Raw genomic sequence first — 18,510 nt, forward strand, 5'->3', positions numbered from 1 at the left:
GATCTCTTCACTTATAACTATGCTGCCAGTTATTCAAAATATTGTTAAATCCCTGTCTAGACCTCCCATTACCATGTCTTGAGCCTCAGACATGCATAAAATGGATTATGAATTTAAATGAAGTCTAGCAGTACTCCTAACGCTGGACAAAATAAATATAAAATACACACTTGATTCCTGCCTTTAGAATACTTCTGTGCTGTTAGTAATCCAAACAACACTGTCAAAGGCCTCTATAAAAATACCAACAGTGTTTTTAAGTCTTCCAAGAGCAAATATCTGGAGAGATTGCCATCCCATTTCTATTATTCTACTGTAACGTATAATAAAAGCAACTCACAGGAATAAGAGGATTATCCTTTTAGAGTCTCAGTTTGTGGCTTTATTTATTTATTTATTTATTTATTTATTTATTTATTTTTAAAGCTCACCAACTGTTCTATTCCCTGACTTTGTAATTAACTATATCTGCACACACACAAAATAAATAATAAAGACTGTCTGCTTATTGTCAAGTAGCTTACAATTTGACTCATGTAACACACATCATTTAACTGTGTGCAAAATATGCAGGGTGATGGCTTCACATCTGTTTGTAGTTATTTTGCTACTACTTCTACCCTCCTCCACCCTTCCTGCTTTCAGTTGCATTTTTTAAAAAAACCCAAACCCTCTATCGTAATTTCTGAATGGAATATCTTCCATTAATCTTCTTAAACACACAGTACAGTCCATCCAATACACTTAAGTCACAGTGATCGTAATAGAGTTTAAGCATGTGCAATTGTTTCTGGACTGCAACAAAACAAGAAAGAGTAGTCAAAAGATGGGGGGACGGCCATTCTCTGCATCACTACTGAGCAGCACCTCTTTCTTGAACAGGAGAGTGTAAAGTAATTGATTTACTGCAAAGTGAGAAGCCTTTCAAAACGAAAAGAAGACCTTGTGAATAAATCGGTAAGTTTCCTCAGTGGCGGAGGAAGGGAGTGTGTGTGGGGGGTGCGGTCCACCCCGGGGATCATCCCGGAGGGGGCTGACAAAATGACAAAAATGTGAGGGGTTTTTTAAAAAATGGGCTCACGAAACTTTTTAGTTCAGTTAACAAATGTAACAAAATGCGGCTGGCACTGGGCACCACACTGCAGAGGCCAGCACTTACCGTGTGACCTGCAGCGTGCCTGAACCACGCGTCTCTCCTGGGAGTGATGTGGTGGCTTGGGCGCCTGCAGGCTCCGCGCTGCCTAAAATGGCAGTGTGGGACTTGCATCTGCCTTCCACCTCTCCCTCAGCTGCCCTACAGCTGAGGGGGAGGCTCCACGCAGCACGCCCTGCCCCCATGGGAAGCTCGCCCCACCCCGGCTGCAGGACGCGCTGCTGTACCCGGCACCCGAACGGCTAGCTACACTGCTGTGTTTCCTTTCATCAAATCATAGAAACAGGAGAACCTGTCTTATGCCAAGTCAGAAGATTAGTCCATCTAGCTGTGTACTGTGTGCACTAACTGGTAGTGTGATGGCCTCGGATTCAGATTCGGATGCTGAACCTGAAGAATCCCAGCCTGCACAGGATTCCCCGCCTCCAGAACCAGCTGAGCCGAGGCTGGGGCATGAGCCTGAAGGGTCCTCACCTGTGCTGGATCCTCCAGTGCAGGCACCAGCTGAGTCTGCTCTGGCTCCTGAAGGGGTGGAGGACCCATTGCCTGCTGGTGCTCCACTCTCAGCCCCGGCAGAGGAAGCTGAGGTTGCCTCTGGGTCCGGTAACCTCTCCTGAGCTGCAAGGCTCAGGGCAGAGATGCGGAGGGAACTAAGTTCCCACAGGAGGAGTGCTCGCCTCCAGGCTTCATCCTGAAGCAAAGTCACCTGAGGATCGGGGCCGCCCTGTGCCTCGGGGCAGATAAAAGCCAGGCAGTCCCAGTCCCAAGTTGCGGGGGCAACTTCGTTGGTTGACAGTTCCTGCCTGAACCCTGTCCTGCTGGAGTTCCTGACCTCACTCAACTACCTGCCCTGCATCCAGCTTCAACTTTTACGGACTGCCTCCATACTGCACCTTCGACCTTGGACTGGACTCAGACCTCGCCTCTCGTTAGCCCACAGGACCAGCACAGGTAGTGATTTGCCAGGGTTCATGAAAAGAGTCCTTTTCAGCCCAGGAATTGAACCTTGGGCATTCTGCATGAAAAGCAGATGCTAAGGCCCTCGCAAGTCAGCAGTGCGTCATGTTAGATTGTAAGTCACCTTTGAAGCACAAGAGAGATTCCAAAGCAGTTCATGCAGCACATAAGGGAGCAGCTGTTCCCTGAGTAAAAAAACAACAAGCAAATAAATGGTGCAAGTTCAGCTGAGTTCATGGACACTCCTACATGTACCTGAATTTATCCTCTGGATCACTTATTTGCATCACGAAACTTACCGTCTTTCCAATTTGGCCAAATTTATCAGCTGAAATTTGTACCTGAATTACACTGGACAAAACGGGTTTTCATGAAGCTAATCATGTTTCTCAGAGGAAAGGAAGGATCACATTTGTTTTGCAGTGATATTTCCTGGCAACCTTTCTAAAGATTAATATAATACCCCTGGGACCCATAACGAAGTGCTCACTGCTAAGTGTTCCTGTTCAAGTTCCAGCCAGCCAGCCAACCGTACCTTCTTCCAGAATACTCCAACTCATTCCCCCTGTATCTCTGTTTTTCTGTCCCCGCCCCCTGCCCCACAAAGTCATTCCACACCCAATGAGCATGCTTAGTACACATTGGGCTGGTTTGGGTACAGTGGTACCTCAGGTTAAGAACTTAATTCGTTCTGGAAGTCCGTTCTTAACCTGAAACTGTTCTTAACCTGAAGTACCACTTTAGCTAAGGGGGCCTCCTGCTGCCGCCGCCACCGCATGGTTTCTATTCTCATCCTGAAGCAAAGTTCTCAACCCGAGGTACTATTTCTGGGTTAGCAGAGTCTGTAACCTGAAGCATCTGTAACCTGAGGTACCACTGTATTGCCCCTCACCTTAGGGTTTTCCTACCCTAAAATTGCTTATTACTCCTGAAAACCTTGGGACTCTCCTCTAGCATGCCTGCTAATACCTCTCTTTTGCATGGATGGCACCATTTTGACTATACAGGCTGCCTTGCTCCATCTATCCCAGTATTTCCTATATGATGTACTAATAGAATTTCAATGCCACTAAATTTACAGATTGTGTCATCAATTGTGCAATTTTATGTTATTTTAGAATCAGATCTCTCTGAAACTTCCTTTAAAACTTTCCATTATGTAAAATAGAGGAAGGATTGTTTCAAAAGTTTCCCTTTTCCCCATCTTTGCTTTACATTACTATCCCCTGGGGTAAATAAGACATCGGAGTAAACCAGGGCACAGAATTATCATAGGTTAAGCAATCCTTTTAGTTCAATGTAGCTCCCCCCACACACACATTAGCAATCATGTTCATTTAAAAGAAGATCATGAGTCATGGGGATGGGGAAAATGTGTGCATGAATTCAACAGTGCTTAGTTTATTTATTGGTTGCTATTTTGTTAATGTTGTTAATGTTGTTTTATAAATTATGACTGCTGCAGTACTTTGTGAATTGTAATTGTGCTGTTTAGCTTATTTGTTTTGTTAATAGTGTTTTGTAGACTTTAATTGTTTTACTAATAATTTGTTACTTATTCTATACAATTTATGTTGTATTTGTGATGTTCTATTATGTTATTGAGATGGTCGGACAGTGTTCTCGAAACTACGAAGATGAGTTTGACCAAACTGCGGGAGGCAGTGGAAGACAGGAGTGCCTGGCGTGCTCTGGTCCATGGGGTCACGGAGACTCGGACATGACTAAATAACTAAACAACAACAATTATGTTATTGTTATTTATTGTTTGTAATCCACTTTGCTATTTGTGTGAATGAAAAGAGGCATAGAAATATAATAAATAAAATCAATCAATCATTTTAAAACTGGCTGTAAGTATGAAAAACCTGACATTTATCAAAGAAGACTAATCTTTCTTTTGTCCCATGTTCACCGATTTTAACTCTTCCCTTCTCCTACAAGGAGAATGACAAAACCTGGTATTTCTTTTCCCTGGGAATTTCTTGTTTTTGATTAATACAAACAACTACAGCTATCAAAACCCAGGCAGACAGCAGTGTCTCTCTTGGGTAATAAGAGCAAGATCTCCATTTCTGATTTCCCTTAGTTATTTCAGCCAAGTTATATGTACTTGGCAATAAATTTAAGAAGCATGGCAGAAATGAAATTGCTCTATTTATATATTAACGGGGGGGGGGATATATCCCAATGCCATTTTCTTTACTAACACTTATATATGGGGAAGATTTTCAATTAAGTTTTCATTTAAAGGTGGACCTTCCTATTCAATATTTTCCAAAACAATAGGTGGATGAAAAAAACAGAGCCATCCTTTGAAATTTGTATCTCTCTGACTTTTGCAATACAGTTCTGCTTCCAAGAAATGGGTATAACATTGTGTATAAAAATGTATATTCTAGGGCAAAGTGTAAAAATGGCTTTGCAAAAATAGGCATATTAGGCAAAACTACATACAAGAGAATTAGGAGAAATTTCATAATGATTTTTTTTTTTAATTACAAACTGCTGTGGACAATTGAACTTAAGAGTAGAAAATTGACATGTTTGTCCATTCCTGCTCTTTGTAATGAAATTCTAACCAGATGATAGAGATATTCCAGTAACCTCTGGACAAGTTTCAACAACTGAGGTGCAATTCCATTAAAGTATAATGGAATCACAAACACAGCAAAACCAGAACACCCTATGAATAAAACTCTAAGCACATTTACTAGAGAGTATGCCTCACTGAACACAGTGGGACTTTCAAGGAAACATTCATAGGCTTTCTTTGTAAGTTTAATTTCTTCGGAACAAGGAGATTAATAGCAAACACCTTAAAGTTCTTGCTCTTAACATAATCTTGGAATATGTATTTATTTAATTTTTATCTTCCAAGTTGCTCAGAGTGGCATGTCTGTTATCTCTCATCAATCTTAACTTTATAACAAATATGTGAGGGAAGCTATGATGGAATTGATGTAAGATCACTCAGCAAATTATATGGCTGACCACTAATCTGAACTTGGATTTCCCTGATCCAAGTCCAACACTGTCAACTATCCCACACTGTCTCTTGCACATTGCCTGAATAGTGAAATATTTAATCTAATTGTTAGTAATGGGGGGGGGGGCAGGGGACACAAGTCTTGCAATTCTATCAATACTAATATGAACATATTTGTTTTGTACTTCAATTTCTATACTACTAAATCAAGAAAAACATTCTCAAAGCTGTGCATATAAAAGGCAAAGATCAGAGCCACATTAATTTGGGTAAGCTTGTGTAAACAGAAGTGCTTTAAGCTGCCATCTAAAACTAAACACAAAGAGTGCCTGCCTACCTAGTATACAAAGGCAATGAATTTCAGAATACAAATCAAGTCAAACACACACACACACACACACACACACACACGTTTCGGGTCATATGTTATTCCTTTGGATTACCGGTACCTAGAATTTCAGCCCAGGGTAAGTGTGATGGTTATGGCATAGATTCAGGTAGGTAGCCGTATTGGTCTGACACAATCAAAATAAATTAATAAATTGTGAGGTTGATGGACTTCCATTTCATGCGGCTCTGAAGAAGTGTGCATGCACACAAAAGCTTATACCCAGAACAAACTTAGTTGCTCTCTAAGGTGCTACTGGACATTTTTTTAAATTTATTTCGGTTATGGCATAGTTGTCTATACAAATTGATTAATAATAATGAGCATGATGTGTGGGTCATCTTAGGCCCTTGTAGGGAGACAGAGGGTCTTAGCCAAGAGTGTTCTCACTAGCCAGACACTGAAATAAACAACCCAAAGTTTTTGAACAGCTTCTTTGCTTTCTTCTTTAGAGCACTTGAAGTCACCCAGCCTAGAACTACTACTGTGGAAGTTTCAGATGTTTGTACGTACTGTAATAGTGAATAGAAAATCAACTTAGAAATCCCCACTGGCTTTGACAATTCAAAAATTGTCACATAATTTAATCCTAAAAATGTGCAGTAGCATATCCACTTGTATCAATGGCATCACAGACCGTGCATATTTATGTTTGTCACACAGTGTTAATGCAGCTGTCAGGGTGCGGCCAGTTCTAAGCATTCATTTGTGAGCCCAGCAAACTGAGGAATCAAGATGTTGATTCTGGTGCAATGAATGTTCTCTTACATTTGATTATCCTCTGTGAATACTTTGAGCTACACTGATACAACACTGAAAACTAGGCAGAGCAAGCATGGTTTAAATATAGAAATGAAATCTTTGCAACCCCTGGAGTCTTTGGGGAGTGTGTTTTAGCCCTAACATTTTGTAAGTTAATTGCTTTAAAAGTGGTATAGAAGAATTGACTTAGCAGCTCTCATGACTCCGAATGGAGTTAAGTAGGAAAGTTGGAAAAGCGGAAAATGCAGACATTCCACAGTATATCTGGTGTTCTTTACAATCTGCCAAAGTGGGTGATCAGGTAACAGGGGACTTGGAGAAAAACTACACTATCTGAACCATGCTTCTTTCTGCAAATGAAGAGATTCTAGCATGCCAAGTGGCTGGAGGACAGTGGGGAAAAGAATGATGAGTGCAGCTAAAGTTATTTAATGTTGTTGCCTTGCAGTTTGCTGAGCACCGAAATATACCAGCATTAGAGGACAAGGTCAAAGCAACAGCAAAAGAGTATTTTCAGGAAGCTACCGGTATTTGTTTTGAGTTCTCCTGCTTTCAAGACTGTAATAATAAGATGGACCAACCTATTTGGAAATCAAAGGACAGAAAACCTGGAGAATCAATTAACACTGCTGAGAATTTAAAGATCCATCAAAGTGGAAGAGAGAGAAGCAAGTGAGAAACTGATGGGATCCAAACAATAGCTCAGTTGGTTAGACCATGGTGCTGATAATGCCAAGGTTGCAGGTTCGATCCCTGTATGGACCAGCTGGATATTCCTGCATTGCAGGGGGTTGGACTAGATGATCCTCAGGGTCCCTTCCAACTCTACAGTGCTATGATTCTGCTATGAAACACACGGACTTGGACATTTCCAAAATAGAACTCTTTGAAGGCTAGGGAACCTTCCCAAGCAGCATCTGATACAGGATGATACACTGCAGCCAGAAGGAAAGATCAGCAGAGCCTATCAATGGACAAAAGAACATTAGTCCTATGCAAGGAGTCCTTCGGATCACAGCCATATGTAGCAGTTGATGAAACACAAAAACATCACCTGTGGTCTTTAGTTATTTTTCTTTTCTGTTTAATAGCTACTTGCAAAAATAGAGTGATGTCACAATAGCAATAGACAATGCTACTGTATGGAAATGTTTAGGGAAATATTGCATAGAAGTGGCATTCTATGCAAATGGCAGGTGCACAGGTCAATTGCTTTCAAAATGCAAAACTGCACCCAAATGTGTATATTATGAGAAATGTGTACAAAGAGAATTTTCAAGAGGATGTGGCAAATGTGGAAAGTGTATGGGAAATCGAGAAACTGGAACAGACAGATTTGTCCTTCTCTATAAATCAAAATTGCATTGTTTTTGCACACAGAGCAGCTTTGGATGTAACTGTTCACCTGGTACCTATAGGCAAAAAGGGACTGCATGCAGGTGAGTGCATGGAATTCCATATGAGTGGGACTGCAGAAGACAGATGGATATACCTGACCAGAAAACAAGCTGGTTTCCAGGGGAGATAAGCACCTTCCTCCACATCCAGAGCAGAAATGCAGCAGGGTGCTGCAGCCAGGGAGGAAAGAGCTCTTTGTCTTTCTACAGCATGGTCGGCCCAAGACATTTTGCTGTCTGAGGTGAAGTACAAGATAGCTCCATGAACAAAAGTGTCCGGACTGCCACCTGAATCTTACCTTGACACAGGTAATAGAAGAGAGATTTCCATTGCACTTGAGGGTTAGCTTAGAGCAGCCTTTCTCAACCTGTGGGTCCCCAGATGTTGTTGAACTACAACTCCCATACCCCTAGCTAGCAAGGCCAGAGCTCAGGGATGATGGGAGTTGTAGTCCAACAACATCTGGGGACCCACAGGTTGAGAACCGCTGGCTTAGAGGGAATAGGACCTGTTGCATTATAGCTCCCCTCACTCTACTTCATTGTATGGCCAGCTGTGCTCCACTGCCAGCCCTCAGGAGGCTAAGAAACACTTTTGCAGGTAATAATGTTCACAGACTTTTTACAAGGCTGAACCAGAGATCCCACTCTGTTTATTTAGCTGAGTCTTTAGCTACTCTTTTGTAAAGCTAAAGGAGTGGTCATCAGCGCATCTTGAGTTTCCATTAGTTAATTACTCATTAGGAAATATTTAATGGGCAATACTAGTTGTAGTACAACATCATTTCATGTGAGCATTCGAGAAAAGTAACAGAACAGATATTATATACCTGTGCTGGGTGTTAACCAGAAAGTTGGTGGTTGGAGCAGGATTCCTGCATTGCAGAGGGTTGTACTAAATGACACTCAGGGTCCCTTCCAATTCTATGATTCTATGATGTGGAATTAGGAGCTACTGCTTTGCATACCATAAATGAATTTCAAACTTAAATAGTGAAAGAGACTTCCTTCTTTACCCATTAGCTGATGTCATGCAGTTTCAGTGAGGAAGCAGCAAGATGCATGCATTTTTAAAAAGGGAACATGGATGATGGGCAAATAACATGTGTTTCCTAACATAAAGAATGCCAGAGACACACATTTTGCACCTGATGTATCAGCGTAAACCACTAATTTTACAAGGAAATGCCCTCTATTTTATAACCTCAGAAAGCACCATTCATCAAAACTTTAATGTAACATATATGAATGTGGCAAATCCAGCATCTAGCAATTAGATTTAACATAACACATTTTAAAACTGAACTATGCTGTTTACCAAAAAGTAGTAAAGTATATATGCATTTGATTGACCAAATTGAAGCAATGTATTGGAACAATTTTATGAATGAAATAGGATCAAGAGGGTTTCATGCTTTCCACCTCAGTTGTACCTTAAATACAAAGAAGATGTGAAAGCAGGGTAAAATTAAGCAGACCTTGTGATGAGAAAGGCAGCCTGGTAACTTCAAAGCAGAAGATTAAGGTGTAGCTACAGGTTACTTTGCAAATAGTAGTGTGGTATTTGGAAGTCATGGGACGCGGGTTGCGCTGTGGTGTAAACCACTGAGCCTTGGACTTGCCGATCGGAAGGTCGGCGGTTCGAATACCCATGACAGGGTGAGCTCCCATTGTTCAGTCCCAGCTCCTGCCAACCTAGCAGTTCAAAAGCATGTCAAAAGTGCAAGTAGATAAATAGGTACCGCTCTGGCAGGAAGGTAAACGGTGTTTCTGCACGCTGCTCTGGTTTTGCTAGAAGCGGCTTAGTCATGCCGGCCACATGACCGGGAAAAACCATGTGCGGACTAACGCCGGCTCCCTCGGCCAGTAAAGTGAGATGAGTGCCACAACCCCAGAGTCGTTCACGACTGGACTTAACGGTCAGGGGTCCTTTACCGTTACCTATTTGGAAGTCATTTGCAGAGCTGAACAATAGCTGGGAGGCAGCAAGCTTAACCTTGACCCAGGTTCCTGATAGCCTTTTTATGATATGTATTTTATTGATATTTATATGTAACAAAACAAATACAACAAGGGAAATACGCAACCAAGGAAAGGTCTGTTTTTCAAGACTCTGTATTTGACATGAGGATACCAGTTCTGAAGAATATCTTATTTCAGTGCCCTGCCATAAAAATCCATGTGTGGAGGGAGATTGGTAATTGCGTTCCTTTGAAGCTCTCTATATAATAAAACTATACCAAACCTCATTAACATTGTCTGTTTGAGCATTATATATTTGTACGGTTCTTTGTGCAATCAACTGTCCCATTAGGGCCAAGAACCAATTTTTTGGTACCAGTTTTCAAACATATTGGAAGTTGGGGCTTCCCAAAACTTGGCAATAGTCAATCTTACAGCTGTAAGTAGAAACAGAAGAAGAAGAAGAGTTCGGATTTGATATCCCGTTTTATCACTACCCGAAGGAGTCTCAAAGCGGCTAACATTCTCCTTTCCCTTCCTCCCCCACAACAAACACTCTGTGAGGTGAGTGGGGCTGAGAGACTTAAAAGAAGTGTGGCTAGCCCAAGGTCACCCAGCAGCTGCATGTGGAGGAGCGGAGACGCGAACCCGGTTCCCCAGATTATGAGTCCACCACTCTTAACCACTACACCACACTGGCTCCCTATGAAGCAGATCCCTATGAGTTAATTCAAGTCCTTCTCCACTAAAAATGGAAAGTAAAGCCATTTGAGAGTTCATAGGAATTTGAAGAAGCTAGTGTAGCAACAGCCCAACAAACATATTTTTTGCCCAAATGGTTTAAGAACTGAATTGTGGGCCCTTCATTGCTGTCACCAGTGTTAGAAGTTAGTGTCTGGTGTCAAAATATTTATTAAATGATAGCTTTTCTTAATCCACGTGGGCTCTGGATCATATCCCACTCATTGTTGGGGGTGGAGTTCAAATGTATACATAAAAATGAGTGGTTGTATGTGGGAGAATTATCTAGGTTAAGGGGCAAGATCAAATTAGGCATCCATCCTAGGTGATTACATCACTGCCCCCAATGGTCTTTTATCCCCTAAATGTCCTGCTGACCCCCCCCCACACAGTTGATTGCTCCCCCCCACTTTAGTATTGAGTAGCAAAGAAGGGTTTTAGAATTCCACCTCTGCTGCTTATAATATATTTCTGCTTTTACATCACAACCAGCACGCCCAATTCTTCCAATTATTTTGGACATCAGAACATGTGTAGTTCAACTGTTAACAGCTAAAATACATATTGTAGGTCATATGGCTTGCAATCCCTCCTACAGTTGCCCTTGTAGAAGTTACATTAATTTCAGTGGAGCTTCTGCGGAAACAGCTGTATGCCGAATTGCAGCCCATGTGTTTTAATAAATAAAGCAGCATATCTATGGGAATGTTTAATCAGGCATTCGGGGTATTTCCAGGACACCTCACCCTTAGGGTACAAGAGCTTACATGAAACACACGTAGCATGTTAACAACTCACATTTTTAAATCTTCTTAAGCACAGGGAAGTTGACTGAGTCAGTGAGACTCTTATTACATTTCAAGTAAACATAGAGAGAAAGATACAAGAAGGAAGTGGTTTTGTAATCTCAGATAATCAGATGTGCGCTTAGTGAGTTTACTAGAAACTGACTAGCTGAACATATATCTAGGGCATGTGCACAGCTACTCTCAACTTACATTAGTATATTTTGATCACTTCTCCCCATATGAATGCAAAGGCAATTAAGTCTTGGTGAGGTTCCTATTTCACCTTCACCAGCTCTCAAAAGGCAACAAGCTCTTGCTTTAATTCAAAATGAAGGTGCTGTATTAGACACAATTCAGATAGCTTAGAAGCCATATGTGTCCCACTGTGTACAGTGGTGCCTCGCAAGACGAAATTAATTCGTTCCGCGAGTTGCTTCATCTTGCGATTTTTTCGTCTTGCGGAGTGCGGATTCCCTGGGTATTAACAGCTTTAAGAAAAAGGAAGCACACTCGCAAGACGTTTTCGTCTTGCGAAGCAAGCCCATAGGGAAATTCGTCTTGCGAAGCACCTCGAAAAATTGAAAACCCTTTCGTCTAGCGAGTTTTTCGTCTTGCGAGGCATTTGTCTTGCGGGGCACCACTGTATATGCCCCATAATACCCCTCCCCTGTTTTGAGAGCTAACAGGGGACTGAAATTAATACAATTTAGAATTTGCTGCTCTGAAATTCACAGGTGGGGATGGGATAAAGCCAGTGGGTTTAATGCCTCTAACTCAGCCTTCTAAAAAAGTGATGCATGCTGAAACAAAAATTTTACTTTCACATATATACCCATGGGGTATGAATTGTTGGTGACTGACCTGGAAAAAGACCTTGGGGTTGTACTGGATAGCTCGATGAAGATGTAGACCCAGCTGTGAAAAAGGCATGTTCCTAGAGATCAGTAGGAAAGGAATTGAAAATAAAACTGCTGGTATCAGAATGCCATTGTATACAAATCTATGGTGCAACCACATTTGGAATACTGTGTATAGTTCTGGTCACCTCAAACAAACGCTCAGAAAAGGGCAATGAAAATAATCAAAGGAATGGATCAACTGTCCTATGAGGAAACATCACAGAATTCGGGACTTCTTAGTTTAGAGAAACGACAAGTTAAGAAGTGAAACAATAAAACGGTGCAAACATTTTCTTCCCTCTTTTGTAACACTAGAACTAGTGTACAGTGGTACCTCGGGTTAAGAACTTAATTTGTTCTGGAGGTCCATTCTTAACCTGAAGCACCACTTTAGCTAATGGGGCCTCCTGCTGCCACCAGCGCACAATTTCTGTTCTCATCCTGAGGTAAAATTCTTAAACCAAGGTACTATTTCTGGGTTAGCGGAGTCTGTAACCTGAAGCATCTGTAACCTGAAGCGTCTGTAACCCGAGGTACCATTGTACATCCAATTGAAGCTGAATGTTTGCAAATTCGGGACAGATAAAAGAAGCTTGCTCCCACAGAAGATGGTGATGGCTGCTAACTTGGTTGGCTTTTAAAGAGGATCGGACAAATTCATGGAGGGCAAGGCTATCAATGGCTATTAGCCACAATGGCTACCGTATGTTCTGCCTCCACTGTTATGCCTCTGAACACCAGTTGCTGGGGAAATACTGCTGCAACTCATCTCCAGCTTGCAGGCTTCCCCATGGCATCTGGTTGGCCACTGTGAGAACAGGAGGCTTTTGCATTTAGGTGAATTTAAAAAACAACAACGCACATCTCATGTTATACTACAAAGGTAACATGTAAATAGGCTTTAAATGTCTTCTGACACAAAGTAATCTCTAAGCAGCCCATAACACAGATTTGAACCGATTGATTTAGGCCAGGAAACATCTTTTACTTGTTCACCAACAATGACAGTTGAAATGCAGCTGGACAGCTTGCTGCTGCTCTTAATCAGATAGCAGTTTTTAAATGAGATAGGCAAGAGCTGCTGTCGTCATGCAGCATGTTTCCAGAGTCACATACACAACGCAGTGTGTTTTGCTTCTTAGAGAAGTTGCTCCCTGGGGATTGAGACACCTCAGGAGTACAAAGTAGCAAAAGCCCCACAAGATCAGAACTTGTGAGCAGATCCACAGGAAGCATGAGCAGGGTTCTCTGGAATAAAAGCCTGGATGCTACTTTGATGCTATGTATCGCTCCAATTTCTGCTTCCCTTTAGGTAAATCATGAGCATGGTTCCATTTTCAGCCCCCCCCCCAAAAAAACCCACAACTTGGGAGAAGTTAAACAAGCAAAGCCACCCAGCTCCCTCCTCAAAAGACTAGATATTTTTAGACTACTTCTCAGAAAAACCCCCCTCTTGTTTCTAGTTCACTAATAATGGCTGTTGAACCCTGAATATTTTTCAGAGCACAGCAGCAATTAAAACAGCCAGAAGACTGATAAGCACTCAAATGTGTGCCTGTTTGTGCATGTGTGAAACATTCATGATTTTCATTTTTAAAAAAGAAAAGAAAAAAGAAATGAGACAAAATAGAGGAGATTGATGTTATGAAGGAATAATCGCTGAGGTGACCAGGGCAAACACACGAATTACTACTTAAATGTCAGCTTTGACACAGTTTGCAATCCATTACTCATAATGCTTTAATAAATATTGCTTAATAATATTTAATAATGCATGCTTGTTTCCATTTTGTTGTATGATGTGGAAATAATATTAGCGTCACAATATTGTTCACAGGAAGTGACCAAGAGGCAAGGAGCTATATAAGTGTGCAAAGCTATTTAACCTCATCTAGTGGCTTTGCAGAAATGCATTCCTATTAGCAAGATCCCCAAACCACACTGCATATAAATATTAGCTGCTGGCTAGAATGCAACAGCTAAAGCAGCCTAAATGGCCTTTTCTTCTTCACACAAGTTCCCTCATTAAATGTTAATCCAGTCAACATAAGCACAGTGGGGAGGCACCAGCGCTGAACTTAAATGATCCTCAGAGTCAAAATAAGGCTGCAGATGTTCAGTGTTTAAATTTCTGTGTTAAGGTGATGGCTTATTAGCAGTTTTAATTAATCACTGTAAAAGCAAAACAATTTTTAAAAAATTACCTTTATTCTTACATGCTTCTTCATTCAGAACCGCACAGATTGTCATGCAAAGGCAATACCAAACACGCTATATGCACAGCATGCTATGAAGTCCTTCCCAGTGATCTGGTTCTTGGAATTTTCAGATTCTTGCCCGCTCTGCTACTTTCTGAATCTGTATGCGCAGCACAGATCCCTACCTTATTTGGCTGCCAAGCCTATTACAGTGAGCAAACAATGCCTTCTCTGTCAGAACAGAGAATGAATAGTATCACAAAGACACTCCTCTCATGTACAGCTCTGGACTTTTCCCTCCTCCTCCTTTCAAAGCAATCTAACTAGGGTGAGAACGGATGACAGGAAATCGCTAGTATATTTTAGTGTGTCCCCTTCCTCAGTGCCAGTCATCATTATTAAAATGACAGCAAAAGAATATGATTTTTTAATTATTATTCAATAGCGTAGATTTAACAATGGCTTTATACTTTCTAAGTGACTGGATGTGAAAGCAAACATCTGGAACATCCATTTTCTGGGTATGGAAAGTCTGCTTCAAGCCATCAAGAGCAAAACAAAAGAGCAAGAAGAAAATCTCACAGATTGTCAGCTGAGTGTGGATAAATCTTCTGGCTACTCTCTGTTTCGAAACAGATTTGGTCTTTGAACAGAGACCGGGCTTCGGGAATTGAGAACTTGCATTATGAATGATAGAGCAAGAGTTTGAAGTGGGATTTGTGTGATGATAGCGGATGAATAAATCTTTGGGTGACTGGGGGCTCACTTTGCTCCTTCAAGGCAAGGAGACTAATTTCAAGAAAATGCAAAATGATTCTGCGGATACTGAATGCTTGCTGTGCAGTGATCATATTGGTGCAATGATCTTTCGTGCATTAGAGCACCTAAATGATAAAAATATTAAAATGATATAAACTTGTGGTTTATAGGCTAAGCAGTTCCTCTGCTATCAATAACATTTCACTATAGAGCCATATAGTACACTATTAAATTAAGTATCCTTCCAGACAGTGCTGGAAAGATACCAGTGTGTCTTCCAATGAAAAGAATGTTTTTTAAAAACCAAACCTTTCTGTTTTTTTAAAAACCAAACCTTTCTGCCCATTCTGATTTTATGCTGTCTGGTAGCACATGTATTTGATTAAACCCATGCAGTGGCGGCTACTTGACCATATCTCGACCATCCTCCTACATTTTCCTTCAAAGACTGCCAGAGGCTGATTGAGAGTCACCAGATGCTACAGATAAATAGACGGTGGCTATTCGCCATCATGCCCTACTTGAGTGTTTCCCAGGGGCATTTGGCTAGCCACTTGTATAGACAGAATGTTGTATCAGGTGGACCATTGGCTGTATCCAGCAAGGGTCACAGGAAATCTGCCAAAGTTCTTCCAAGTGTAACTTCAGACAACGGAATGCACCCTTAATATGAAACAGATGAGTTGAGTGCCATATACATTAATTTTGCAGGATCCCCACAACTGCACAAGTCTGACACAACGACACAGTCAATACAATTCCCAGATGATGCGTCCCAATGCAGTAATTATGTAATTAAATGGCAACTCACTCACAAGCTAAATGGAGGCCCTTTTATTTTCCACAAATGAGTTTTGAACAGATTGAGGCTGACAATGTCCATGATGAAATTTTGTCATGTTCCTACTCATTATGACAATGTATTAACTATATAAAAATGAAGAGCGATGGCCTAGAGGAAATGGCCTGTGCTGCCTGACTGATAGAAGATTGTGGGCCTTTTTCCTCCTTTAAAAGCCTGCTTCAATATTTATTATAAAAATGAATAAAACCAAGTAATGCTACAAGGCCAGCACTGTATGTACATTCAGTACATGTAATGCTACTTGTACGATCCAATAAATGGCAAAAGGGAAATAACACATAAATCTTATGGAGGTTTTTAAAAACATTTATTGCTTGAGGCAAAGCAGAGCTAGGTTTTCTTTTTTTAAGGTCAAACTGCATCAAGGTAGTGCAGCACTTTATTCTCAAATGTAGCTCAAGGTTTAATGTGCCAGAGCAGCTGATGTGGTCTTGGAGACTGCAGAACACCAGCTGTTTTGGATCCATCTTATTGCAGTTAATAACATAAAAATGAAAGATTACCTATCAAAATGAAATCTTACTTCACGTAGGTACAGTGAACTACCATGAGTCCAGACCCAGAATAACCTTTAATTCAACTAAGCATTATTGAATATATCCATATGGACACAGAAGTGGCCCAGATGAGGAACAATAAAGTGGAGCTGAATTCTCCTAAGACAGACACACTACTGACAAGTAGCTCCCAGTTCTGAGAACTGGAGATTTTGCCTGTATCTAGCAGGGGGCTACCCTGCCTCTCAAAGAAGTATGCTGTTTAGGAACAATTGCGGTCGTACCTCAGAAACAGAACGGAATGCGTTCCAGAAGTCTGTTCGACTTCCAAAACATTCAGAAACCAAGGCGTGGCTTCCGATTGACTGCAGGAAGCTCCTGCAGCCAAGCAGAACCTGTGTCAGACATTCAGGTTCCAAAGAACATTTGCAAACCGGAACACTCACTTCTGGGTTTGCGGCATTCGGGAGCCAAAGCGTTCAACTCGCAAGACATTCGACTTCTGAGGTATGACTGTACCGGAATGTTCATGGAGGCCCAGGTAGCAATAAAAGTCTTGCCCAAGTTGACTCTCAGTCTTTTCAACCCAAATATTTTTTTTCAGATATTGATAGTAACAGGCCAAGAGCAAACTCAGTGGATAGAGTAGATTCATACAACCACCCTGCTGTAGCTCTAAAGCCAATACCAGTGATTCCTTTCCCTGCAACATCAGGTGCAGAGGTGGTTGCATGAGGAAGTCTCATGCAAATTACAATTGTCTTCTCTTGAGCAGAGCTGAAACTTGAAAGCAATAAAACTTTCAATGGTTTTTCATACACTCAGCTAAGCTTGTAGACTCTTGAACACATGTCCTGATCATGCAAACGACTATGTGCCCTGAAATAGCTTTGATAATTTGGTTGACTATAGAGGTGTTGTGATGTGGACACAAGAATACATGGAGCTCAACTGAAAAAGTGTCAACCCAGAAAATTTGCATGAAGCAATTTGTAGCTGATGAAAGTCTCAACAGAATGATAGCCATTGTTAAGTTTTGACTTGCAGTGATGATAGCCAGCAAAATATTGTAAATCTTATAATACACTTGATGTTTCATTGATGGCAAGGTCTGATTAACCTAATAGCAATATTGTGTGTCCTCCACACTCATTTCAGTATTACCCCTCACAACTTCATCCAAGATAAATTGAGGGGTCCCACCTATGGCACCCACTGCCTACCCGAAGCATGCATGAAATCCTATTGCTTGTGCATATTCTGAATAGGCATTTGAAGGAAGGCTTCAAAACTGGAGCCTAGCAGGCCACTGAATAAAAAATTCCAAGTGCATACTTATTGAAAATAGGCTTTTAAACATTTGTTTTCCTTTTTTAGGAAAGGGACAAATAAATTGCATATTATTTATTAAATTTATTTCATGTCCTCCGTCCCATAGAATCCAAAGGTGGCAATTCAACAGAGCCTTAGATGCACCACTGACTATTGCTCCTCTAGCTGTATTCACCCCACACCACTTGTTAATGTCTTGTTAATGGGGGGAAATGCAATGAAAAGTATAATAAATATGCATGTTTCTAGTAAGTATTTCAGTTGTTGGACATCTTGAACTGCCTGTCATACCATTTCATGAGTACTATTCTGTGCCTCATTTAAGAAGATGAAATAACTGACAGGCTTAGTAGTCTTTCATGCTGTTATTTTCATTTCTTAATTAGATTTCCAATCATGCCTTTCCCCCCCTCCATACTTGCGACTTTCACATGCATTTAAAGTAATATGGCTAGGAAAATGACAAAAACCAATCATTTTACCATGTTGTCATGACCGAGTAATAAGAAATCCCTAGATATAGTTTGAATTATGCAGAATATTTCATTTAGCTAAATGAAATTGCTAAGCTCTCAAAACACAAGGGAATCGTAATAAAAACACTTTTCTGACATGCCAAATCTGATTAAAAAGCATGTCAAATAATATGCCAAGTCACTGGATGTCAGCATAATGGAGGACTTTGGAAATTAAATATTCATGAAACTAAAATTATGCCCATCCACCAGAAAGGGAAACCATGCAATATGACTGCACCTTAACAGATAATTAATCTTAAGATTTCCCCTATAAAAATACAAAGAGGAAAGACTGACATCTTGTT

General features: G+C 40.9%; 1 protein-coding gene and 1 long non-coding RNA gene across 9 annotated transcripts in view; one reads left to right on the plus strand and one right to left on the minus strand.

Moving 5' to 3' along the window:
• The window catches only part of PAG1 (phosphoprotein membrane anchor with glycosphingolipid microdomains 1), a 95,660-nt gene that overhangs the window by 30,933 nt on the left and 46,217 nt on the right, over positions 1–18,510 (minus strand). For 3 of the 8 annotated variants that reach the window (XM_079983160.1, XM_079983159.1, XM_079983157.1), the window contains exons 1-2: positions 14,241–14,444; positions 11,999–12,071 (exon numbers count right to left, since the gene is read on the minus strand). The exons of 2 other annotated variants lie outside the window; for them this stretch is intronic. The gene's annotated coding sequence lies outside the window, so the exon portion shown is untranslated. Of the gene's footprint in view, positions 1–11,998; positions 12,072–14,240; positions 14,445–18,510 lie in introns of those variants that run through there. 3 more of the 8 variants (XM_079983161.1, XM_079983158.1, XM_079983155.1) reach the window with 1 other exon arrangement.
• The window catches only part of LOC307219769, a 255,558-nt gene that overhangs the window by 13,390 nt on the left and 223,658 nt on the right, over positions 1–18,510 (plus strand). The window lies entirely within an intron of this gene.

This window comes from Podarcis cretensis, assembly GCF_951804945.1.
Source record: "Podarcis cretensis genome assembly, chromosome: 7".
NCBI classification, from domain to species: Eukaryota; Metazoa; Chordata; class Lepidosauria; order Squamata; family Lacertidae; genus Podarcis; species Podarcis cretensis.